The sequence below is a fragment of the Elephantulus edwardii genome, unplaced genomic scaffold (assembly GCF_000299155.1).
Source record: "Elephantulus edwardii isolate Elephantulus edwardi_28Jun2011 unplaced genomic scaffold, EleEdw1.0 scaffold00318, whole genome shotgun sequence".
NCBI classification, from domain to species: domain Eukaryota; kingdom Metazoa; phylum Chordata; class Mammalia; order Macroscelidea; family Macroscelididae; genus Elephantulus; species Elephantulus edwardii.
The window spans coordinates 2,702,304-2,729,921 of NW_006400068.1; the positions used below are offsets into that span (position 1 = coordinate 2,702,304).

Below are 27,618 nucleotides of genomic sequence, written 5' to 3' on the forward strand. Positions count from 1 at the left end.
CTGGTCCAAGTATAAGTTTCGCATTAGAACGATCAAGTGTTCTGGGATTCCCATTCTTCTCAGAGTCAGCCATAGTTTGTTATGATCCACACAGTGGATTTTTACTTAGGTGATTTCCCCCATCTTCCAGTGGTAATTTCTCCAGCCCACCACCTCCAAAATCTGCATCCATCCCCTGGTATTACATTTCCTGTTTCAATAAACTAATGCCTTTTAATTTGTCTTTGGTCAGTTTTTGGTCTGTCTGTGAACATAAACCTTGAGGGACTTTCCCTCTGGGGAATAAACCCCAACACTCCCAAAAGCTGACATTTAGGTCTTTATCCATATAAGTTGTTTCTTTTCTTTTTCAACTGTGAAGTATCTCAAAACAATCACTTATAAATTACTTAATTATCCTTTTTCTATAAAGCATTTTGTTTGATAAGTTGTTTCCCTAACCATTATGAAACAAAGGGAATTAAGATGTTTTATTTCCCTATAAAAAAATTTATCTAATTTCTTCCTACAACTGCCCCAATCTCTGAGCATTTTTCCTTTCCTCCTGCATTATACTGTAAAACACGTGAATTAGTAATTTGTTCCTTAATTAAAATAATACTTGCTTACAGGACACAGGTGTTAGATCTTAGAAATTTGTCCAAGACAAGACAAACACAGGAGCAATAATATATTCAGAGTAAGCAATTCAACTGACATCATAACAGTGCCTGCAGTAACCATCACCTCATAAAAATTACTTTTAGTAGTTTAATCTAAAGGTACAGCTGTTAAAATAGACATAAATAATTTCTGTAAGCTTTTAAAAGAAAGAAAGTGTTCTTTACAGGAAAATATATCATTGTACTAAGCATCTGGAATACTTATCTAAATGACCTCTGGTAGCATGATAATTTCATTCTATAAAAGCCAATATAATCAATCTTTAATTATAGTGTTGCACATTGTGAAAAGAATCTTTCAAAGGCGATGTGGCAAATATTTAGCTAGTCAATTAATTTTTGTGTATTGACAATGCTGTAGAAAAAATGTTTTTGAGATTTTTTTAAAAACTGTACATAAAATGCCAATGTAGTAATTTCATGTGAGCTGTACTTTCTTACATCACCCATCACTGTCTCAGCAACATCATCATCACCCAGACACATTCTCTATAACCCAATTCAGTCTTTCCCCAGTAAAGGGTGGACGCAAAAAAGACTAAAATTTGTTACTTTGATCAATTTGTTCATTTGATTGATTTCAACAAGGCATAGTGGTAAAACTGTCCAATCCCCTCAGACCAAAACACTACATATTTGGAAGCAAAAGTGGCATCCACTTCCTAAACAGCATACCTCTGGAAACTCTATGAAGTTTGATAAATGTCAACAGTTACAGAAAGGCTTCAGATCTTTTTTTCATAAGGTCGCTATGAGTCTCACGCAAGTCAACAGCAATCAACAAAGAGTTTTAATTCATCAACACTAGACGAAACATCTGCAATATTTTCCTTCACATTCATATTAGACATTAATACTCATGATTAAAAACTCTTTCGTTCAACAATTCAAATATTTTTTGAGAGCCACCAAGTAACAAGGAGCTCTGGGTGGCCCGAGGTAAGAAGATGCACTGCTAACTCAAAGGCATATAGTTCAAATCCACCAACTGCTGTAAAGAAGAAAGATGTGCAATCTCCCCCCGTGCAACTTAATGACTCTGAAAACCTGCCGGAGAGTCAGTTATAGTTGTGTTCCAATTATACATACCACCACCACTCTGGGATAAGAAATTAAACAAAGCCCCTCCTCCAAAAGTTTTCTGGCTAACAGTGGACAGCCCCTGAACGTGTTTCAAGGTACCATTCAGTAAATACACAAAACAGTGAGCAAAAATTAAGAAAAGTTTCCAAATGAAAGGGCCATCACTATAGGAGGGTTTAACCTTAAAATAGAAATTAATCACAGGAGGGAGTGGCATGGGGTTCCAGAATGCAGTCTGAAAACACCAATAAAGAAAGATACAACTCAATAGAGTGAACTGTAAATTTGGTCTAGGTGAGAGGGAACTAAGGAGCAGCTGGGGATAAGACTAATCTTGTATTACTGAATATAAAACTGTTGCATATGGTTTTCTTAAACCATGGCTTATGATTTTTCTCTTTACAAAAGGGAGCCTAGTCAGTGAATCCAAAGGCAGGGGGTTTGAATCCACCAGAGGGAGAATCCCTCCCCGAGAGAAAGATGGACAACCTCCTCCTTTTTAGTTTACAGCCTCTGGCAAGCTGCTGGAGGTTGAGCTATAAATTGACTCCTGCTGGGTAATTCATAACAACCATCTTTATAGAAGCAGTTCCCTAGCTTTCTTCTGTGTCACTGTTGGGTGGATTAGAACCACCAATCTTTAGTTCAGTAATCAAATCGGATTATCAAAGGCCTAATATGCCATGTGGGAGAATGATGGGCAATCTTTTCCTATGTGATTAATTGCCTCTGAAAACCCACCAGAGGGTCATCAGAGGGTCGGTACACAAAAGCAACAATCTGTCATGCAAAAGATGACAACAAAGGACCACAACAGAATAACAAGTTAAGATTTTCATTTTAGATAAACATATCAATTAAAAGGTTTGTGTAACAATCCAAATGAAAGACAAGGAAGCCTTAAACTAGGGCCCTTGGTAACAAAGGTGAATTAAAAGGGGCAAATGTGAAAAATACTTAGGAAGTAAAATACATGGAATGAAGGAAATGACAGAGGGAAGAGCAAACATATTTCCAAGTTTGTGGTTCTGTAGATGATGCGAAAAAGTGAGAGAGAAAATAAGAAGTGATAGATATTTTCAAAGAGAAGTTGAATTCTGGACTTGCTAGATAGACGGTACCTGAAGATCACCCAGAAAAAGAAATCTGTTTGCAGCACAAAAGAGTCTAGTGGACTGGGAATATACCCTGAAGAGACCATAGCTGACATCCAAGCAGATATATGCACACCCATGTTCATTGCAGCTTTGTTCACAATAGCAAGGAGTTGGAAACAACCTAAGTGCCCATCAACAAACGAATGGCTAGAGAAGCTGTGGTATATTCGCACAATGGAATACTATGCTGCATTAAAAAACAAGGAACTCATGCAATATTATTCAAAATGGTTGACTCTGGAGAACATTATGCTGAGTAAAATATCCCAGTCACAAAAGGACAAATATTACATGATGCCACTGTTGTAGAATGGGACTGTCCTTGGGGTTAGGGAGACACTGAGTAAGATGGGTTCAATAATGTATACTGCACTGAAACAGAGGAGGGAGAGAACCGTCTAAAAGAGAGATGTAACTGGGTATTTCTGTCATCACAGGAGACTAGAGCGAGGGCTGCATGGTGGAGGGGACCTGGGGGAGGGTTTGTAAAACAATGAAAGAATCTTTTCTTTTACTTTTCCATAATTTTTGGACTCATGTACTTATAACTTGTTAGTCAAATTTGTGTCTTCTAGGTTGCAACACCCCCATGATACATCTTGAAGGATATGTACATGTACAGCCAAGCACAATCAATAAGAGTGCATCTGAATTCCAAAATCAATCTCCATAATAGTCTATGTGTTTCCTACTGCCAAAGGGGCCCTTTAGAGTAGTGAGAGAAGATCTTCACCCTGAAACCCACAGCGTCCCTTTTCAGCAGGAAGTAGCTAAGAGAATACGCCGTCCCCTTTTCCTTATGACTCAGGGTGAAGTCTCTCTCAGGGAGGAGTGATAGGGAATGGCAAAGGATACACTGACAAAGAAGATTAATCAGAACTGGCTTTGACAAGCACTGTGGCATTTGGACAAGAACAAACTGGGAGGAGGGTAGAGAGAATAGTGCAACAATGAATGAGTGGAAGCCCAAAATCTCTGTAAATGTTTATGAAAATTAATAAAATATAATTATAGGAAAAAAAAAAAAAGAGTCTAGTGGGAAATTTTAATTGAATGTAGGCAAAACTTAAAGATCGAAAGGGCTTGCTTGAGGATGCTGGGGCTTTAACAAAATTCACAGGTATAGAATGAATAGGCTTCAAAAGGATCCCACCAAATACCAATGTAATGGTTTATCTGCAACCGGCTCATAACTTATTAGCAATACTAGTGGGCAGGAAGAAGCCTATTGTTGAACATCAATCCTGCTACACAAACCATTCTGCTACAATACATAAAGGAATTAAAATAAGAAATACTGCCCAAGTTGAAATAAAACACCTACTTCACAGATTTTTGTGAATATGTAATAGCCATTATTGTTATTACAATAAAAACAAGACGAGATACCTTATCTTATCCCAACTACATTCAAACTGTTCCAAAGGAGAAATACACATTAATCAAACTTAATTGGCAGCACCATGATAGATGCAGAAGAGAATTAGATTGTTAACAGCTTCAACTTGCTTGGCTCCACAATCAACACTCTTGGTACCAGCAGCCAGGAAATCAAAAAGACAAATTGCATTACAAAAATGAGCTGTCAGGGATTTCACTAGAGTACTGAGGAGCAATTATGTAAGTCTAGAGACTAAGGTGCGCCTGATCCAGGCCATGGTCTCCGGTCTTCTCCAATGACAGGAAATTAGTATGTTATCTTTTAACATATAAAAATGAGAATATATATACACACACACACACACACAAATAAAGAAACAACTTCACTGTCATCAATTCAGAACAAACTCATAGCTGATCTTCCAGCTGGTTTTCTGAGGCAGTAGATCACACAGGAGATATAGGAGATATATTTTATGTTTATGTATGTGCACATACATGTACATACACACAATAAGTTTAACACATTAACTTGCTACACTAACAATAAAGAGGTACCCACTCACTGTCATCAATTCCAACTTGGTGGGACAGTCCATTAGATTTTTAAAGCTACAAATCTTGAGAGCAGATCACCTAACGTTTTTCCTAAGTAGGAGCTGGTGCTGTAAACTGCTAGCCTTTATGATTCTATAGGGCTCCTAGACACATGTAAGTTTGAATCCACCAGCTGCTCCACAAGAGGACTGGCAATCTCTCCTGCAATTTACTGTCTCTAAAAACCCACTGGAGGATCAGTTTCTACTTGACAGCACAAAACAAACAGGGCTCCTAAAGTGAATATGCTATATAAATTCCTTAGTAATGTTATGAAATACAAAAGCATTAAGAGTTATCATATTCCCCTTCTATTTCTGTAGTCTACAATAAAGACTGCTGGGACCACTGTTCCCCCAAAAAGGTAAGCATTAAACATCCTGACTCCACATTTCCCTTGGTTAAAGTTGGTTAAACCAACACAACTGTCACCAGTCTGCAACTTCCACAAAAGCAGTGACTAAGGATATGTTTTATCCTGTTTGTACCTGTCTTTGTTAAATGTTTGCTACCACTAGGTGGAGACTGAGACAGGAGTTGTATATACCATAGAGCTGGAACCAATTCATAGTGGACTCTCCTGTAGATTTTCAGGGGGTGTAAATCACATGGGAGAGGAACTCTCCCGCAGGTATTCAGAGGCTGTAAATCGCATGGGAGAGGATTGAGCGCCTTTCTTTCGAGGAGCAGCTGGTGTCCTCAAGTGGCCTTCTTTCAGGTTGGAAACACAACTGCTTACCACTAGGCCACCAGTGCTCCCTGAAACCAAAGTTGTTGTTGTTGTTGTTGTTGTTATGTACCGTCAAAGTCGCTTGCGACTCATAGCGACCCTATGTACAACAGCCCTAAACTCTCCTCTTTCCTGTGCTAATCGCACCATCTCCAATACACCCAACCCGATTACCCCAGTCAATGAATCAATCCACCTCATAGAGGGCCTTCCTCTCCTGCGCTGTCCCTCCACCCTCCAAAGCATGATATTCCTTCTCCAAGGCCCAGTCCCTCCTTACAACATGTCCAAAGTATGTCATATGAAGCTTCAGAATCCTTGCCTCCAAGGAGCAGCCTGGTCTAACCCTCTCCAGGATGAATCTGTTTGTTTTCTTGGCAGTCCACGGTACATTCAATACTCTTCTCCAGCACCACAGCTCAAAGGCATCAATTCTCCTTCTTTCCTCCTTGGTCACTATCCAACTCTCTGATGCATAACAAGAGACCAATGTAGCCACAAATTTTCTACAAACATTTTCAAATTCCAAATTCTTAGGAGAAGTAGAATTTGTCCCCAAAGTTTCCTGATTCGTAAATTGAAAACTCTGTATCAAATAGCACCAGACTCCTTACTTCTAATATTCTGTGGATCAAAGTTTACTTAAATATTCTTAACAATATAGGGTCCAAAGACAGTTCAGCTCTCTTAAGAAGGCAATTCTATATTGAGCGGATTCTCGCATCTTGAACACTGAACAAACCAAAAAGAGGTATGTTAAGTTTAGAGATCACACATCTATCTTCTCTATTCACGGCCAAGGTTTCATCATTTCCACCCTCACCCTTCTTTCTTAAATAGTTAATTTACAGTTATGTGATGGTGGCCTAGCAAGTAGGTCGTTGCAGTGCCAACATAAAGGTGGGTGGTTTAAATTCACCAGTTTCTATGAGAGACAAAGACGAGCAATATCCGGTGAGGCTAATTGATGCTAAAAACCCAGTGGAAGTGAGTTCCAACCCCAAAAGCTATGATTCAGTTCTGACTCAATGGCAATGAGTTTGCTAAAATACTTTAAGCTAGCTACAAGCTTTCCATGGCACCAGAGAATGTACATCTGAGGGTTCAAGGTTTGTTTTTTGCATTTTTTTTATCTGTTGGTTTGGTTTTCACCCATATGGGTCAAATGGAATCCCAGAACATTTGATTGTGCTAATGTGAAAGTTACACTTGGACCAAGAGGCAGTCATCAGAACAGAGCAAGGAGACACTACATGGTTCAAAATCAAGAAGGGGGTCCATCAGGGATGTAGTTTGTCTCCATACCTTTTCAATCTGTTTGTAGAACAGATCATCGGAGATGCTGGGCTGTACCAGGAGGAATGTGGCATCAGGATTGGTGGAAGAATCATCAACAAGCTGCATTATGCAGATGACACACCCTGTTTGCTGAAACTGAGGAGGACCTGAAGTGCTTGCTGCAGGTCAAGGACTGCAGCCTTCAATATAGACTGAAGCACAATATCAAGAAAACAAAGATCCTCACCACTGGGCCAACTGGCAGCATCAGTATGGATGGTGAAGAGATTGAGATAGTTTTAGTTTACTTGATTCCACAGTCAACACTCTTGGTAACAGCAGCCAGGAAATCAAGATATTAACTGCACTGGGAAAGTCAGCTGTGAGGGACCTCTCAAGAGGACTGAAGATCAATGACGTCAGGCTGGAGACTAAGGTGTGCCTGATCCAGGCTATTGTCTTCGCAATTACGTGCTATACACTGGAGTGTTAGACAGTGAGTAGGGATGACAGAAAGAGAATTGATGCCTTTGAGCTCTGGTGCTGGAGAAGAGCGCTGAATATACCATGGACTGCTAGGAGAACAAACAGGTTTGTCCTGGAGAGGGTGAAGCTGGAATGCACCATGGAGTTAAAGATTCTGAAGCTTCATCTGACATACTTTGGGCATGTTGCAAGAAGGGACTGATCCTTAGAGAGAGACATCATGTTTGGGAGAGCGGAGGGACGGCGCAGGAGAGGAAGATCCTTGATGAGATGCACCAATTCTATGATTGGGGTGGTAGGAATGAGTGTGTTGGAGACGATGAGGTTGGCACAGGATAGAACGGCATTTAGGGCTCTTGTACATAGGGTCGCTATGAGTAGCAAGCAACTCAATGGCACATAACAAACAACAACATGTACCAGCCTAGATTTCTAGCCCTCCTAAAATATGTTTCAACCTCTCCTTTCCTAAGGGTTTGTCCGTCTACTGCTTCATTCAATTATTTTAATTAAATTACCCAACAAATTCAACATCAAGAAGACAAAGATTCTCACCACTGGGCCAACTGGCAGTACCATGACAGATGGAGAAGAAATTGAGGTTGCTTGGCTCCACAGTCAACACTCTTTGCATCAGCAGTTAGGAACTCAAAAGACAACAGCACTGGGAAAATCTACTGTCAGGGACCTCTCCAGAGTTCTGAGAAGCAATAATGTCAGTCTAGAGACTAAGGTGCACATGACCTAAGTGCACATGATTCAGGTCATGGTCTTTGCAATTACTTGCTATCCATCAGAGAGCGGGACAATGATTAAGGATGACAAGTATTGTTCAGAGCTGTTATACACAGGGTTGTTATAAGTCACAGTAAACTCAACAGCACATAACAAGAACACTGTCAAATAACCCAATCGTAGCTTAAAATTCAAACTATGATCTAAAGCAGAGTTTCAGCCCTGGACAGGTACCAAGTCTGTAACAGAAACTCATCATTCTTACAAAGAAAATACTTTCAATCCTCTCAATATGCTAAAAGCAACAAGCATAAAATATATTTCATAAATCCCTGAACACAGGAGAAATATTCAAAGTCCTTATGTAGAAAAAGGTAAATCACAGAAAACTGAAAGGAAACATACTAACAGGGTAGTAGTAGCCAATTAATTGTAAACTATTAATCTATGCCACCACCACACATGGTTGATCTCCAGTTAAGTACCTGCAAACTTAATGGCATATACAGATCAGCATTTCAATTGGCAGAGGAATTAAAAAAAAAAAAAAAAAAAACAAACAACCACTGCCATCAAGTTGGAATAGACTCTTAGCCATCATAGCAAACCCTCTGTAGGGTTTCCAAAGCTATTAATCAGCATGGGTGTGGACTGCCCATCTTTCTCCCACTGGGGGGCCCACTGGTGAATTCAAACTATCAGAGGCTCAGCCTTTGAGTTCGCTACATCCCAGAGGCACTCGGTTCGAATCCACCAGATGCTCTGCCGGGGAAGGAGGGGCAATCTCCTCCTGTACCAGTCAGATCTGATTTGACGGTACACGCACACAAAAATAATAAAATTTAAAAAAAATAAATAAAAAATAAAATAAAAAACAGCCTTTGAGTTCGCAGCTCAACAGGTCTACATACTGTTCAAGGCCTCAAACTTGTACCAAAAGCCAACAACTTTTGAAAAGTGTAGTATGAAGGTTTGTTCCACTTTCTCAGGAAGAAAAATATCCATCAAAGTACAATTTCCTGTGAGAAGCTGCAGGGGTGCTAATGAAATACACGTATTATCTTAGCAAGTAATAGAAGAGGAAATCAAAGCAACAGCAACATTCTCTTTTAGTCACTGGAAATATGCTTGCTTACAGGTTCTGCATTTTTGAAAAATTACATTTCCGATGATTACAAAAGATTGAAGATGAGAGGAAAACTGAAGGTGGTTGCCTCTGACCTCCTCAAAAAACATCTGTCAAGTTGGAGCAGTCATAGCTGACCCTCCTGCAGGTTTCTGGAGGCCAAAAATCAGATGGGAGGAAAGTGCCAATCTTTCTGTGGTGTAACCATTAAGTAGATCTGAACCACTAGAGAGGGACCACCTTTGTATGAACAGTCCAACACTATAACACTATGCCACTAAGCTCCTCTACTCCCCTAAGAGCAAATGCAATGACCTTTCACAAAAGCTGGTAGGCAATTCATTCATAGATGTATACAAATATTTATCTTCTTCAACCCAGTAATCTAATCCTAAAAAAATAAAGCTAGTAATAACAGAAGCAATATTTACAGAATGTTTACCACTTCATTTACTCTTTACAATCTGGAGACATTAGGAGTTTGTTGGGTTTTTTCCTCTCCATTTTTCAATTTCTATTATCCTATTACCACTATCATTTAGTAAATAAGAAAAGCAAGCCAAAATACAAAGAAATAAATAAGCAATTTCTTTGATGATCTCAAAAGAAATTTTCTAACAGGTAAATTTAACACTGTTATTAAGTAACCTCAAGATCCTTTTAACCGTATTAGTTTGTTACTAAACATTTTCCTGAAAGTCCCTAACAACCCTGTTTTCCTGAGTTAGGAAGGCCTTCTTAGATTAGGTACTAGAATCAAAATTCAAACAAGTCTGTCTGATTACAACCAGTGCCTTTAACCAGTACATATCTATTAATGATAATGTCAACATGGAGATGTCTGATTCAATATCAACATGAGGAAAAATTTTCAATTATTAAAAATAATAAATAATAATGTTACATGTTGTTGTTACTGATTGCTTTCGAGTCAAGCATGACTTATATGAACAAAAGGCCTGAGGCCCCTTTACAACTACTAACATTTATCAAAGTTCACAGAGTTTTTGGAGGCAAGATGTTTAAGAAGTAGATGCCACTCCTGCATCCAAAATGTTACATGTAATGACTAAAAATAATTGTAAAGTAATGAGAATTGCTGTTGTTATTGAATACCAATGAATCTGAACCAACTCAGAGCTGACCCTCTGGTGGGTTTTCACAGGCAGTAAATCTCAAGGGAGCAGATGCCTACCCTCCTCCCTTGGAGCAGCTGACAGATTCAAACCACTTGTCTTTGGATGGCTGTGCAATTCCTTACCATTAGGCCACCAGAGAGCTGTGTCAGGGTATAACCTTTCTCCATACCTATTAAATCTGTATCCTGAACAAATCATTCAAGAAGCTGGACTGTCTGAAGAAAACTGTGGCATCAGGATCAGAGGAAGACACACCAACAATCTGAGTTATGCAGATGAAACCAACTTGCTTACTAAAAGAGGACTTGAAACACTGGAGAAGATTTAAGGTCTTCAATATGGATGCCATCTCAACATCAATTAAACAAAAATCCTCACTATAGGACCAACAGTAAACATCATGCTAGATGGATGTTAAAACTGAAGTTGTCAACAATTTCATTCTATTTGGTTGCACAATCAAGATCCTGAGTAACAGTAGTCAAGAAACCAAAAGACATGTTGCATTGGGGAAATGTAGTATCAAGGACATCTCCAAAGTTCAAAAGAGCAATGACATCAATTTAAATACTAAGGTGCTCTGATCTAAACCATGGTCTTTCAATTACTTCTTATGCACCTGAAGGTTGGACAATGAATAAGGAAGATCAATGAAGAGTCATGCCTTTGAGCTGTGATGCTGAGTAAAGAACTCATGAACTGCCAAAGAAATAAACAAATCTCAGACAAAGTGTAATAAGGTGCTCCGTAGAGGCAAGGATGGTGAAATTCCATCCTACATACTTTGGGCATGTTGTCAGGAGGTTGCCAGTCCTTAGAAGAAGACATTTTGGGAAAGGTGGATGATGATCAGAGAGGAAGACTCTCCCCAAGATAGACTGACACAATGACTGTAACAATGAGCTTAAGCATATCAAAGATGGTGAAGAGGGAGCAGGACACAGCAAGGTTCTTATCTGTTCTTCAGAGGAACACAACTGAGTCATATTTGACCTGATGGTACCTATTAGCAATCTACATTTCCATTTCAATTACAGCTCTGTAAAGGTTTTGTTTTAAAATGTCACACTTTTGATTTAGAATGTCGCGCCTGTTTAGAGTTGATATTTTCCACTCCATTTTTTAACTTCCATTAGAATTGTAGGGAACTCTGGTCAACTAGTGGGTAAGAAATTGCACCAACAACCCAAAAGGCAAGCAGTTCAAATCCACCAGCTGCTCCAAGAGAGAAAGATAAACAAGCCCCCCTCCCTGTGATTTACAACCTTCAAAAGCCTGTGGTAGGGTCAGCTAAGAGTCTATTCTGACTCAATGGCAAAGAGAGTGTGTTGGTGGATTTTTTTCACTACTATTATGACTGTAATAAATAGAATAAGTACTGATTTTGACAATAAAGCAAGATTATAGGAGTGAAGAATTTGGTTTTGGTGCCCCTTTTTCACATAAGACCCATTTAGATTTTACCATAAAATGGCTCTTATATATAGGGACAGTAGAAGCCAAAGCTGGAGAATCAGGAAACTTCATTTTTTATCCTGAGACCTTAAAACAATTTCAAAATATTAAGCAAATTAACACCCCTTCTCTTGTGGTCCTCTCCTAGACTACCTGAAACTTCCATTCAAAGAACTGGATGCAGATCGAAGTAGTTTGAGAGATTTCAAGGTCCAGAAGAAAACCAGGTACTTTGAATAGGGAACCATGTAAAAGAAAACAAACTCCAAGGATAAAAAATGTTATTCATACAAGTTTCCAAGGCTGTAAATCACACAGAAGAGATTTTCCACCTTTCTCCACAGAGTAGCCAGTGAACCTGAATTACCAGAGGTGCCACCTTTGGGTCAGCAGCACAACTCCATATGGCCTATGCCACCTAAGAAGTATTACAGCCCTGAAAAATCTGAAGATCAGCGCAATTTTTTTGTTTCACAAAAGCAGCAAAATTTGGCACAGCTTTCATATATATTCAATATCACTTTGAGGAGTGAATATACAGATCTTTATATGTCAATGTGAACATGCATGCTATAGCACCACTGCCAAATCATAACAATCCTACAAGACAGAGAAGAGGTGCCCTATGGAGTTTTCCTAAGCTATAATCTTCACAGAAACAGAACACCAGCTCTTTTCTCCTACTAAAGAAGGGAGTTTCCAATGTCCACTTTTCCACGTATAATTATACATAAGTAATGCATATGCCATCAACTGCCAAAAGAACAAACAAATCTGCCTTAAAAGACTAGTAAAACTTCTTTCATATACATTGGACATGAAGAAGCCAGTCCTTGGAAAAGAACATCATGTTGGAAAAGTTGGTCAGGCTCTCAACAAGATGAACTGACACAGTGACTCAAAGAATGGGCTTAAGAACAGCGGAGATAGTGAGAATGACTTAGGATTTGGCAAAGTTTTGTACCGAGTTTTTGTGAGTCAGAGTTGATTGGACAATACTAACAGCATACACATACTTACATCTTTTTCTAAAATGAACATGTGATGTCTTTAAAAATCTACTGCTTTGAAAATAGCATACAGGTGAAGCCAGAGGAAACTCTGGTGGAGGTCCATAGGGGTCCTGACGTGCAAATCGGTCGTCCGACCTGGGTATAGGGGCGAAAGACTAATCGAACCATCTAGTAGCTGGTTCCCTCCTAAGTTTCCCTCAGGATAGCTGGCGCTCTCGCACGACAAACCCCCACGCAGTTTTATCCGGTAAAGCGAATGATTAGAGGTCTTGGGGCCGAAACGATCTCAACCTATTCTCAAACTTTAAATGGGTAAGAAGCCCGGCTCGCTGGCGTGGAGCCGGGCGTGGAATGCGAGTGCCTAGTGGGCCACTTTTGGTAAGCAGAACTGGCACTGCGGGATGAACCTAACGCCGGGGTTAAGGCACCCAATGCCAACGCTCATCAGACCCCAAAAAAGGCGTTGGTTGATATAGACAGCAGGACGGTGGCCATGGAAGTCGGAATCCGCTAAGGAGTGTGTAACAACTCACCTGCCGAAATCAACTAGCCCTGAAAATGGATGGCACTGGAGCGTTGGGCCCATACCCGGCCGTCGCCGCAGTCGGGACACGCGTGAGAGGGAGGGGAGCGGGAGGGGGCGGGGCCGGCGGCATCGGACTACCCCCCCACCCCCGCGCAAAAAGAAAATAAGAAAAAAAAAAAGAAAATAGCATACAAAGGTCCAAACATGTAGTTATTATAATCCAAAAACTTTAATTGCCTTCACTGATCCTCTAGATGGGTGGAGATTGTGCATCCTTTTCCCTCAGAGTCACTGGTGGATACAAATATCAGAGGTACTGTCTTTGGGTTGGCAGTGCAATTCTCTACTGACTATGCCATCAAAACTCCCTTATTAGTAACTAGACTTTGATAAAGTTAGTCTGACTCCTTAAATCAATGCTAAAAAGAGAAAATCATAAACTAAGCTGATAATAAAGAAAAACTAAAGTGCCTGAATGTAGAAAAATCCATTTTCTTATGAACAAAACTAAATCCATATTACTGAATAATAGAGGGAAGCAAAATGTTTCAGAAACTATTTATAAATAGTGGTTAAGAGGTATGTCAGCATGGCCATGATCTTTAATATAATGTAACTATCTGACATATTGTGAATTCTAACTTCTTTGATAGAATGAAACAAAATTAGAAGTAGCCCTGTGACAATATGACTAGTCTCATTTTCATCCTCATCGTTGTTGTATAGTTATGTGCGGGCAAGTCATTCGTAACTCATAGCAACCCTATATACTGAAGCACTGAACCGTGCTCTATCCTGAGCCAACCTCACTGTCTGTGACACATCTGTTCCCATGACCCCAATCAATGAGTCAATCCTTTTTATTCAGGTTCTTCCTCTCTTGCACTGTCCCTCCACAATTCCAAGCAAGATGTCCCCTCTCCAAGGACTGATACTTCCTTACAACATGCCCAAAGTATGTCAGACGAAGCTTCAGAATCCTTGCCTCCAAGGAGCAGCCTGGTTTCACCCTCTTCAGGATGAAACTGTTTTTTCTCCAAGCAGTCCACGGTATATTCAATACTCTTCTCCAGCACCAAATCTCAAAGGTATCAATTCTCGTTCTTTCATCCTTAGTCACTGTCCAGCTTTCTGATGCACAGCAAGTAACTGTGAAGACAATAGCCTGAATCAACCACACCTTAGGCTCTAGACTGACATCATTGCTCTTCAGTACTCTGGAGAGGCCCCTGACAGCAGATTAACTCCTCAATAATAATAATAATGTATGAAACATTGCCAAGATTATGTTTTAAGCAATAAAAAAACAAAAATCTGAAATTCCCAAAAGGATACAAAAATTCATTAACAAGAAAAATGAAATACTGAAACCATTTTTTTCCATTTCTGTACTTCTGCAGAAACTTCTTAAAAATAAAAAGACCACTCAAAATTATTTGCCTATTCAATTTGTTGCTTTTAGGTGTTTTTAAATCCATTTTCAATTTATTGAGACCCCATGTGCCAGATTATAACTACTGTCCCATGGATTTTACTGGCAGTAATCTTTACAGGAGCTCTTTCCAGGTTGCTTATACTGAGAAGCCACTGAGTGGGTTTCAAATATAACTCTATGGATTTAGCAGCTGAGCGCTTAACCAGCGCACCAGCAGGGCTCCTTAATAGTCAACTACTACCATTTAATTCGTAATTTACAAGTCCTCCTTCCTAGGCCATTTTAGCTCATTTACTCAGCGCACAAAACAACATATTTGAACACAAGGTTTAAAACAAAAATCAACTTTTTAAAATTAATAATCTCTTAATAGTTTTGTGGAACCTTTTTGCCCACCTGGTACACCAAATGTCCCTAAAACCATTTCCCCATCTATAAAATGTCAAAATAAATTAAACTGACATTAACAGTCATATTGTCTACATTATATAAAATTGTACTGTTAGCCTCTCAAGTGATGGAAACTTGAGGAAAAAAAATCAAGGAGGTTGTATCAAAAAAATATTTACTGACCCAAGCAGTAGATGGAATTAAATTTTAATATTATAATCAACTATCAAATTCTCAGGCCTATTGTGCATGACCCTGGAGAAAGGATGAAAGTCACGCACGTAAGTGTGGAGGACTTTCGTTCATAAGGTCACTATGAGTATCCTACGACTCGACGGCACTCAACAACTCGGAGAGACCAGTTGGCCTAGAGGACTGAAAGCGATGTTACCAAGCCAAAGGTGGGTGACTTTAATCTGCAGCCCTAAGGTCTGTCTTTAATTGTTTCTGGTGAAACATTCTTCGAGGTCATATAGGCCTGGTGTGTGCACTTGCAGTACAGAGGTACCTTGTGGTCGTTATGAAGCTGAACACTGTGACACTGATGTGTCAAATGTGATAACAGTTACCCATGGTGGACAGTGTGTGGTGGCGCTCCCCAGTTGAAACAAGCTTGGAAGCAGGAATGGCATCCACTTCCATAAAAAGCTTGCCTCCGGAAGCCCTATGAACCTGGAGAAAGAATGAAAGACACACAAGTGTTGAGCACTTTCCTTCATAGGGCTGCTATGAGCAGCCTGCGACTCGAAGGCACTTAACAACAACAGCACTGTGCAGCTCACTCAATGGTAGGCAGTTCATATCTACTAGCTGCTCCTCAGGAGAAAAATAGGCCATCTCCTCCTGTTAAGACTCACAGTCTAGGAAACCTAATAGTCGGTTGCTGTAAGTCCAAAAAAGATTCAACAGCATACATAGTTTGTAAACTTATACGGCAATAAAGAAATTTAGTGTTAATCATCTAGACAAACTATTTAACTAACCACATTTGAGTGCCTTTAACATTTTACTTTACAGTCACATGAAGAAATGTTCCCAGAAGACAGTAACTTATATAAAATATTGTTCCCCAACTCAAAGAGGCCTATTGTCCACAAACATGTTTATTAAACTTTTACATTTCCCATAAGTTCAACAAATCTAAACAACACGTACAATTTTCAATCTAGCAAAATGTGTTTTAACAGCAAGTTTTTGTAGTTAACACTACAAAATAACTGCAATATCTATATATTTGTATCTAGATAGATAGATATAGATAGACAGACAGACAGACAATCTCAAAACCAGAAGGTAATTTTCAGTCAAAATAGCAGTAGCATCTATTTCTCTTACTCCATCAGGTATTGCAAAGTAGTTTTAATCTTACTGGTATACGGAAAGTTTACAGGACTGTCTCATAATATAAGTAAGATATGCAACACTTGTTGTGTACCAGTGTAACAGAGCCATAGTTAACCCTCCAGCAGGTCCATTCAATCTCAGTTAATTTAATTCAGAGGCAGTCAATCTCACAGGAGACTGTCCATCTTTCTCCTGCAGAGCTGCTGCTGGCTTTGAACTACACAGGTTGGCAGCACAATTCTTTACCACTAAGCCACCAGGAGCTCCCTATATTACTTAGGTGTAATTAACAAAGTATGGCATCCTTTCAAGGGAATTTATTTGAGTGAGCGTAGAGGTGCTGGAGTGGGGGAAAACATGTTACATTATCAACCAGATCTGAGACAACTAAAGTTTTAAGAGGCCCACAATTCCTCCCATAAACTATCTTTCCCCAAGCACTTTCTTTTAAACTCAAAAACTTGAAAGTAGACCAAAAACGAGCCCCAGGATCCACGCCATGCATTAGCGTCTCCCTCTCTCTTCTTATATATAAACCACTTAATTGTGACCAGGTTACCCTATAAGATAAAGCAGAACTGCCCCATAATGTTTCTAGGGCTGTAAATCTTTACAGAACTTTACCATATCTCTCTTCCATGGAGCAGACAGCAGGTTCAAATACCCACCTTTTCAATTAGCCAAGTGTTTCAATCACTGCACTAGGAGGGCTCAACATGCTGCTGCTAGGTGCTGCTGCTGCTGCTAGGTGGTGCTGCTGCTGCTAGGTGCTGCTGCTGCTAGGCGCTGCTGCTAGGTGCTACTGCTGCTAGGTGCTGCTGCTGCTGCTAGGTGCTGCTGCTGCTGCTAGGTGCTGCTGCTGCTAGGTGCTGCTGTTGCTAGGTGCTGCTCCTGCTGCTGCTAGCTGCTGCTGCTGCTGCTAGGTGCTGCTGCTGCTGCTAGGTGCTGCTGCTGCTGCTAGGTACTGCTGCTGCTGCTAGGTACTGCTGCTGCTGCTGCTAGGTGCTGCTGCTGTTGCTGCTGCTGCTAGGTGCTGCTGCTGCTGCTGCTAGGTGCTGCTGCTAGGTGCTGCTGCTGCTGCTGCTGCTGCTGCTGGGTGCTGCTGCTGCTGGGTGCTGCTGCTGCTGCTGGGTGCTGCTGCTGCTGGGTGCTGCTGCTGCTGCTGCTGGGTGCTGCTGCTGCTGGGTGCTGCTGCTGCTGCTGCTGGGTGCTGCTGCTGCTAGGTGCTGCTGCTAGGTGCTGCTGCTAGGTGCTGCTGCTGCTAGGTGCTGCTGCTGCTAGGTGCTAGGTGCTGCTGCTAGGTGCTAGATGCTGCTGCTAGGTGCTAGGTGCTGCTGCTAGGTGCTGCTGCTGCTGCTAGGCGCTGTGAAGCTGGCTTCAACTCAGCAATCTTACGCACAACAGAAGGAAAACCTGCCCAATCCTGCACCAGTTTCACATCCTTTGTCTACTGTTGCAATCACTGAGTCACTCTATCTCATTGCAAGTCTTCCTCTTCACAAACATTCTACTTTACCAAGCATAATATCGTTCACCGGAAAGTGGCCCCTCCTGAGGTGGTGTCTTTTAGATCTGAATCATTGTATGAGTCATGGAGAGACTCACAGCTGCTCCTCCAACAGCTTTTCAGAGGCTATAAATTACATGGGAGGAAATTTCCCACCTTTCTTCTGAGGACCAGGTGGTGGATTCAAATCACCCGCCTTTAGGTTGGCAGTGCAGTTCCTTTGCCACTAGAGTTCCCTAAGCCTCTCCTCATAACATGCCTCAAGTATGTGAGATAAAGTCTCTAAGGAGTACTCTGAATTATCTCCATACATATCCCTTTTATTTACAAAAGATTCTTCTATTTACAAAACTCCTTTCACCTATATTACCTTTTATATCTTTACAAATAACCTGTAAATAAAGTCAGCTTGTTTTTGTTACGTGTTGTCAAGTCAACTAGGACTCAGAGCAATTCTATGAACACCAGATCTGAACCCTGCCCTATCCTGTGCCATCCTCACCATCTCTGATACACTCTGACCGTCACTTGTCAGGGAAGTAGTATTTGATTTTACATTACAGAAAACAGTCTCAAAACAGACAAGAATCTTAGCTAGCAGTAGACCCTGATCTAGAAATCAAGTCTCCTCTCTTCAATTCTGAAACTCCTACTTCAACACTACTCCTTCTGAAAAACAGTGAAGGCTTCTATAAAACCTCTGGCTGGGCTCCAAGACAGCCGCCTCAGACTGAATTAAGACTCTATATAGCAAACAATGTAAACAGTGAAGCTTTAATGCAGTTACTGGCATGAAAGCACATATCTTTTAAAAGTGAAGAGTCAGTTGGTTTTAAATTAAATCAACATAGTGTATGTATGATAGGAGAAACAAGAATACTCTCCTAAAAAGAAGTCAAAATTAAATACTGCATATTTGGATAGTCCACAATTGCTGAGAGAGGTAGCAGTGACCAGTACAGGGAAAAGGAAAAAAGAGACAAAAAGTGGACAAAAAAGAGTAATGTAGAACAATGCAAGATGGTTTAGGTTGGGGTTTTGGTCTTAGTGTTTTAAGGAGAGTACTATCTGTCCTTTCTCCCCAGAAATATTAGCAAGATTTTAACTATCAGGTTATATAACAATTTAAAAAGTAGGGAAAGATATTTAGCCATCAAAATGAATGCTAGAACTGCTGGATTTGTAATAATTAGGATCAGAAATCCAAAGTCAATGTTTAGATCAGTTATTAGTGTCACTTAATTAACTTTTATCTTAACATTTCAATTCTCACACCTATAAAGACAAAACTTCAGGAAAACTGTTTTCTAAAGAAATTAGGGGAAAACTGTCTTGATTAAAATTTTTATTTATTTATTCATTTATTGTAAATATAAGCATTTCTTGATCATCATCTATTTGTTCTGTATGTTAAGCTAAGTTAAAATAAAAAAAAAAGTAGAAAAAGGACTTTACAGTCTAGTTGAAGCAAAGAAAAACAAAAATGCAATACCAATGGTCACAAGACAAAAGTGAGACATCTCAGACACACAGTTCCTTACTGTAGGGACAAATACAACAGTTGGAAAGAACAAAGCTACATTTTATCACAATTGTTGTTAGGTGCCATCAAGTACAACTCATAGCAACCCCATGAACCCTGTTCTATACTTTGCCATCCACACACTTCCTGACACATTACAGCCATTGCAGCAGTCATCATGTCAATTCACCTAGTGAAGGGTCTTCCTCTCCTTTGCATTCCCAGCATCATGTTCCTCTCCAAGGAATAGCCCCTCCTAGCAATATGCCCACAGTATGAGGCAAAGCCTCATCATTCTTGCCTCCAAAGAGCACTCCAGCTGCACCCTTTCCAAGACCTAACTGTTCGTTCTTTTGGCTGTCTATGGGATATTCACTGCCCTTCTAAAACACTACAGCTCAAACACATCAATTCTTCTTCTGTTATCCTTATTCACTGTCCAGCTCTCAGATGCATGGCAAAATCATAATACAAAATAAAACCAGTAGTCATTAACTTTAGCTAGACAGAAATGAAGCAAGTTGGCTCCTTCTGTCCTTTGAGTTACCCATGTACATCATTCAACTCTTATTCCATTGTATATACGGCATAATATATATGGCTTATTTGTCATCTCCACAGAGTACAAATTCCTCAGAGACAGAGACCTTGTTCTACTTCTTTTCTTAGCATTGGTCCAGGCACAAAAAATATATTCAATAAATATTTTTCAAAGAGGCAAGATAAAGACAGGATTCCTGTTAAGTTTGTGGAGGTCATATACACTGTCTCAACTCCAAAACTACGTTTGTACACGCTGGTATGACTGCTAGATACCATTTCACCTTCTTTGCCAGTCAGCTCCCCTTCAGGTTTTGCCTATCAAAGAAGTACATGGAGATATGAAAGCAGGAAGAGATGTGCGGGGATGTGCAGCAGCAATTGGATGCAGCCTTCAGCTCCTTTTGATACATCCAGAAGCAGCCTTATCACATAATTTCAGATGTTCCAGCAGTAGCTGACCTTCTCAAAGGCGAAAATCTTGTATCCCTTAGGTTCCTACTATGAGTTCATTGGTTCTGGTTACTGCAATATTCCCTTTTTGCTCTTACCTCCCTAGCGAATTACCTGTATTAAGTCGTCTTTGTTGCAATTCTTACTGAAGAGTCTGTTTTCCTGACTGATCCTGAAAATACTGTCTCTAACAACAAATTGTACCATGTCTCTAACCCCTCTCCTTATAAATCTTGCTGCTTTGTTAAAGAGGAAAGCATGTTTGGATTTATTTAATTAGATAAAATCTATTTTAAAGAATAAAAGGAAAACATTGAATCTGTACCTGTTAAGCAGAAACATAAAAATATTCCCTTTTTGCATACTGAACTATTAGAGAATATAAGAAACAATTTAGGTGATCACGATGGTTAATACAAGTACACCCTGCTTCTTACTAACGAAGCTATCACAGATAAGATGGCAGAGCTCATCAACTAATCCCCAACGGTCTCATATCCCACATTCCTCAGTGTGAGCATGACATCATGTTGAGTACGATCACAGAATTTAAGAAAAATTTTTGTCATTGTCATTCAATATAGCCCCTAACTGCAAACCAACAACTTCAACTAATGCTCAAGAATAATCTATTTTAACACTGCAGCTGAGCTGAACTTGTTGGTAAGTATTCTCCCTTTCTAAAGAATTCTCTTTTTCTTTTTAACTAATGTGTGATTTTAATTTTATACACTGACTGTAGAACTTAACCTCTTCATTTGTTCAAAACAAGTAACAAAATGGCTTAGCTTTTAATCTGGTCTATGACTTCAATTGATGGATGCCCACATGAAACAATTTTACCTGAGGTCAATTAAAAAATTATTGTTTCATTATTATATTTAACATAAATTATTGTATCATTTTTTATAATTGTTATAAAATTATAGAAGCAGCAAGCATAGTCTTATTCCATTTCTGAAATGAGAGAAGGTAAATTGTTCTCAGAATTTTTAGTCATATTGTTTTGTAAAGTTATTCAGCACCCTAAAAGCCCTAGTGACATAATGGTTAAAGTACACAGCCTCTAACCAAAATGTCAGCGGTTCAAACCTACTAGCTCTTGTGAAAAAGAAAGATGAAACAGTTGGCTTTTTGAAAGATTAGGGCCTCAGAAACAGTATGGGACAGTTCTAGACTGTCCTTTTGGGTCCCCATGAGTCTCTGGAACAACTTAGCAAGGGGCCTATGTGTTGAGCACACAACGGGAGGTATGACAAGGTACAGCTCTTCTAGTCCATATACCTAACACTCTAAAGTACAACAAATGTAAAAACAATTAACTTCAAAGCCTGTAGCCAGTTCAATGTAGCATAAAACTGGAGAGTTGAGTCACCAACTCCCTAAGCTCCTATAAAGACGAAGAGACTCATGAGAGGAGACTCAACATTTCCTTCCAGCTTTATGTCAAGTATCCCATTATCATAGTGTTTTCAGGCAACCAACCAGTTTACTACTCCTCACAAGAGACTTGGTGACACAAAAGAACACAGTGGAAAGAGAGGGATATAAAGCAGAATTTTTGACCTCTGAGATTGTACCGATGTACACAAACTATTTGGGGGCTCATCTAGATAAAAAAAAACAAAACAACAAAGAAACCACCACTACCAATTAAGTTACTCTGGTAAGATTTCAGAGAATTTTTTTTTTTAAAGTAACCAGTGAATAACGATAATGACTTCCATGTTGTTGTTGTTGTTATGTGCCATCGAGTCACCTGCGACTCATAGCGACCCTATGTACAACAGCCCTAAACTCCGCTCTGTCCTGTGCCAATCGCACTGTCTCTGACACTCCCATCCCAATTATCCCAGTCACTGAATCAATCCACCTCACAGAGGGCCTTCCTCTCCTGCGCCGTCCCTCCACCCTCCCAAGCATGATGTCCCTCTCTAAGGACTGGTCTCTCCTCACAACATGTCCAAAGTAAGTTAGACAGAGCCTCAGAATCCTTGCCTCCAAGGAGCCACCCGGTTTAACCCTTTCCAGGACAAATCTGTTTGTTTTCCTAGCAGTCCATGGTATTCTCAATACTCTTCCTCCAGCACCACAGCTCAAAGGCATCAATTCTCCTATCCTCCTTGGTCATTGTCCAACTCTCTGATGCAGAACAGGTGATTGCGAAGACCATGGCCTGTATCAGATGCACCTTAGTCTCCAGAGAGACACCACTGCTCTTCAGCACTTTGGAGAGGTCCCTAACAGCAGACTTTCCCATGGCAATGTGCCTTTTAATTTCCTGGCTACTGGTGCCAAGACTGTTGACTATGGAGCCAAGCAAACTAAAGCTGTGTACAATCTCAATCTCTTCACCATCCATCCTGATGCTGCCAATTGGTCCAGTGGTGAGAATCTTCGTCTTCTTGACATTGAGCCTCAATCCATATTGGAGGCTGCAGTCAGTCTTTGACACTCTGCAGCAGGTGCTTCAGGTCGTCCTCAGTTTCAGCAAGCAGGGTTGTGTCATCCGCATAAGACAGATTGTTGATAAATCGTCCACCAATCTTGACCCCACATTTCTCCTCATAGAGCCCAGCCTCCCGGATAATCTGTTCTGCTTATATTTTGAAGAGGTATGGAGATAGGATGCATCCCTGGCATACGCCCTTCCCAATTTTGAACCATGCAGTGTTCCCTTGCTCTGTTCTGACGACTGCCTCCTGGTCCAAGTATAAGTTTCGCATTAGAACGATCAAGTGTTCTGGGATTCCCATTCTTCTCAGAGTCAGCCACAGTTTGTTATGACCTACACAGTCAAATGCCTTTGCATAGTCAATGAAACACAGATAAGACATTCCTCTGGTATTCCCTGCTTTCAGCCAAGATCCATCTAATATCAGCTACAATATCTCTAGTACCACGACCCCTTCTGAAACCAGCCTGGACTTCTGGTAGTTCTCTGTTGATGTGCTGTTCCAGTCGTTTTTGGATGATTTTCAGTAAAATCTTGCTTGCATGTGAAATCAGTGAAATTGTTCTGTAGTTTCCACATTTGGTTGGGTCGCCTTTCTTTGGGATAGGAACAAATATCGATCTCTTCCAGTCAGTTGGCCAAGTGGTCGTTCTCCAGATTTCTTGGCACAACTTGGTGAGCACGTCCAGGGCAGCATCTTCCATAGCATATTTAAAAATCAATACTAACTAAAAAGCAATTGTAGATGTGTATCTGTGCAAAGCATATGTAATTTATTAGCATTTTTCCTTTTTTAAGAAGCCTGCAAACTGTGATACGTAACTACTCCAGAACTTAATGAGTCATAAGAAAATTATGAGGTTCTTTAATTCATAGTAGAAACACTGATTTTAAAGAAGTATATTTTAATGTTACCTTTTCTTACTAGAAAGAGTTACACTTTTTTTACTAATGTATAGCATGAAATCACTACTGAAACATCTGGTTATATATTATTCATTAGATATATAACACCTTTACTCCAAAGACTGAACATAAATAGAAATAATGAATAAATCAGATCAAAGAAATAGACTTGACAAAACACTCTGAAAGTCAGTAACAGTCAAATGAAATTCTTAGGCTATTTGCTGACGTAGTGTCTCTTATACACTCTTAGGTAGCAGGCTGAAAGATGCTTCACACAAGAGAAAAATTAAAAACTCCAGGATTCTGAATGCCTGCACTGTCTACAACATTATGTTAGAGATGCTATTTTTGGATTTTTCAATGTAGCACACTGAAGATAGCATACTTTAAAAATACTCAAGGTTGACTGACAAGCAGCTTTACTCATCAATTGTTCATTTCACTCTCACAGCTACTATAATTAACCTCAGACATGGATTCCATAAAGGTATGTCAGGCGAATTAAGTCCTCTGAAAAACTGTAGGGCCATACTTGCGTGCTAACCCAAGGAAAATGGAGCCTCACACAGCTACCCACTACCTTACTAAAAAGTACGGTGGAGTGTATAATCAAGATTTTAAAAGTTACCTGTTGACTGACACAAGAAAGAATTTCAAGGTGAAAAGGAAAACAAAAAAAACCTCAGTCATACTGCTGTCAACTTTTTGTATTAAAGGGTCAAATTTTAAAGACTCAGTATCTAACAGCCTATTTGAAACTACATTTTATTGCAAAGAAAGTAGATCTGCCAATTACTATTCTGGCTGATGGTCATGGAACTACCAAGGGATTATGTAATACAAATCACACACAGATTAAGCAAAATTAAGTTGAAAACACTGAGGTCAACCTTCGCTTGACTTTTTTTTAAAATAACATATTACAAATGCTGAATGCAAAACCTACTCTTTCCACAACAAATTTCTTTTTCCACATCCAAAGAAATCTGACATTTTCAAATCATTCTACAAACTGAAATCACTAACTTTTGATAACCATGCGATATGAATCCCAAAGGAGCGTCAAGATGAGCTTGGCTTATTGGGTAGACGTTCTCAAAGTTTCAAGGAGCGATTTTTACTAAAAGCGTCTTCTTTGGGAGCAGGAAGACAACTTAAGTAGAACGCAATGACGGTGACAACTAAGGTGAAAGCCATACGGCGACAACGGGTATCTTTAGACCTCAGAACAGACCACAGGGTTCAAAACGCAAGGCGACCATCGGAAACAAAACCAAGATACCCCCTCCCCCCATCACCCCTTAGGGGCAACCTCGCAACGTTGGAAAGCGCAGGCAGTCACTACCTAGCAGCAGTACTACCTAGTACTTGAGGAATGCTTCAGCCAGGAGGGGTCTCCCCGCAGCCTGCAAGGAACCCCGCGGCAGAGGAGTGGGTCTACTCGCAAACCCCGACTTATGTCTCCCGCGGGAGAAGGGAGGTTATTTGCACAAAGCGTCTTTACCCCACACCCGCGGTGCAGAAAAAGACACACACCCCGCGCTCCGATGGGAAAGCAGGGGAGAACACCCGTAATCCACGACGTTCGTCTCCGGACTGGAGACGCAAAGGGGCAGAACCCACTGCAGCTCCGGCCTCCGCGCCGACGAGCAGGCGGGCGAGGGGGTCGCAGAGAAGGAAAATGTTCTCTGCGCTTCGCCCACCGGGTTGTCCAGTAACCAGACTCAGCCGCCCTGTGCTCCACCCCCGAAGAAGAAAAGGAAACAATGAGAAGCCGCTTCCCTCAACGAGAGAGCAACCGGGGGCAGCGGCGCCATCTCCACTCACACCCCCGCGGACACACACCCCATCGGCCAACCCCCGCTCCCCCCGCGGGCCACGGGGCCGCCGGCCACAAACCGACCGAAGAGACGCCCGTGCCCGGCCCGTAGTCCCCGCGTCCTTCGCCTCTTCGCCGACTCCACTCACCGGCTCCTGCCCCAGCCCGGGGCTCCGCTGGCCGCGGCCGGAGTGAGAGTCGAGTATAAGCCGCCGCGGCCGCCGGCGCCGCCGCACAATATGGCGAGCCTCAGCTTCCGCAATGGAGCTCGGGAAATACAACAGGGGCCGCTCAATATTCATGAGAGACCGAGGGGAAGCCGGCTCGGCCGGCGCTGCGGGGAGGGCGGGAAGGAGCGAGCAAGGGGGCGGGGGCGCGGGACAGGGACGTGCACGGCGCGGGGAGGCCCGCGGCGCGAAGGGAGGGGGAGTCGCCGCGTGCTGGCCCGGAGAGCCCGACACACCGCCCCGCCCCGAGCCTGCCGGTCCCGCCCCCAGCGCCCACCTCGGGGCAGACGCAGTCCCGGGGCAACGCCCGGATGACGCCGCCTCAGCTCGTAGTTTTCATCTTTTTCAAGCCTGCCACTCTTCTCTGCTCCTGCCATGACCCACCTATTGTGTCCCCCGACCTCTGCTGGGTTTTGAGTTCAGACTTCTGCTCTCCGGTGACTTCCTTCTCCTTCACCACCCGTCCCATCCTTAAAAGTCTTCAGTAGGTTTTCACCTACACAACTTCCGAACTTTGTCACACTGCTATCCCCCTATGCGGGCGCGCGCGCACACACACACACACACACACACACACACACACACACTCGCGCGCGCGCGCGCAGCAGACACACGCACTTTGCATTCTGGCAAAGTAAATCTGTAAGCTCTAATGACTCCTGGAGAAAATGACCTTAAATTCTAGAAGAAAAGTGTTGGACGTTCTGGTTGTTATCAATAGCTCTTAACAATATATCTTGCTGCTTTATTCCTATCTCCTTGACCCCTTATAGGGAACTCGAGTGGTGAATTGCTCTGCTTACTCCAAGGTTTCATGTTTCTATCACGTCTCTATTCATGTCAAATCCACCAGATGCTCGCCAGAGAAAAATGGATAGTCTCCTCTCATGTCATTTAGAGCCGTGGGAACCTACTCGATGACGGCAGTAAAATAGATGTAATTATAGATTAAATAGAATAAATCACTACCTAACATACAACCAGGTAGTATGCAAGTAATTAAGCAGTGCTTACAACAATATATAAAATAAGGTGTGGGCGGAATAAATAAGTAGTCAGAGTTTCCTGATCTTAAGATAAACTATTGATGAGTTTTGTCCCTTGAAATCTTAACCAACTAGTAAATCCATTACCATGGAGTAGATTCCAATACATAGCGACTCTATAAGACAGAGAAAACGTCCACAGAGAGTTTCTAAAACTGTAATCTTTATGGAGAAAGAAGTACCAGTGACTTAAGAGTGCTACACTGCTAACCAAAATGCCTAGTGATTCAATCCATCAGAAAACTGATGGAAGGACACCATGAGTCAGAACGAGGGTTTTGTTTAGGGGGTTTGTTTCTTCTTTTTAATTTTTATAGAATTGTAAGCCACACCCTTCTCCTGATGATCAGCTGATGTGTTTCAAACTCCAGCCTTTGGGGTAACAACAGTTTACTAAACCGGGGTGCTAAAATGCAACTTGTGACATGGAGAAATAGACACTGCTTTAGGAACTCGACTAACTAGATTTATCATCTGCAATTGATAACTAGGTGACTTAACCCCTCTAGACTAATTTTCTTCATTTGCAAATGATTCATAGGTCCTTTTCAGGTCTTCAATTCTATAATAAACTCTGTACAAGTAATGCAGGATTGGAAGGAGA

General features: G+C 41.1%; 1 protein-coding gene across 2 annotated transcripts in view; it reads right to left on the bottom strand.

Moving 5' to 3' along the window:
- The window catches only part of LOC102862813 (E3 ubiquitin-protein ligase RING2-like), a 55,315-nt gene extending 29,197 nt beyond the window's left edge, over positions 1–26,118 (bottom strand). Inside the window, exon 1 of one of the 2 annotated variants that reach the window (XM_006901315.1) lies at positions 25,891–26,118. The gene's annotated coding sequence lies outside the window, so the exon portion shown is untranslated. The remainder of the gene's footprint in view (positions 1–25,890) is intronic. The other variant, XM_006901316.1, reaches the window with a different exon arrangement.
- Between the last annotated feature and the right edge of the window lie 1,500 nt (positions 26,119–27,618).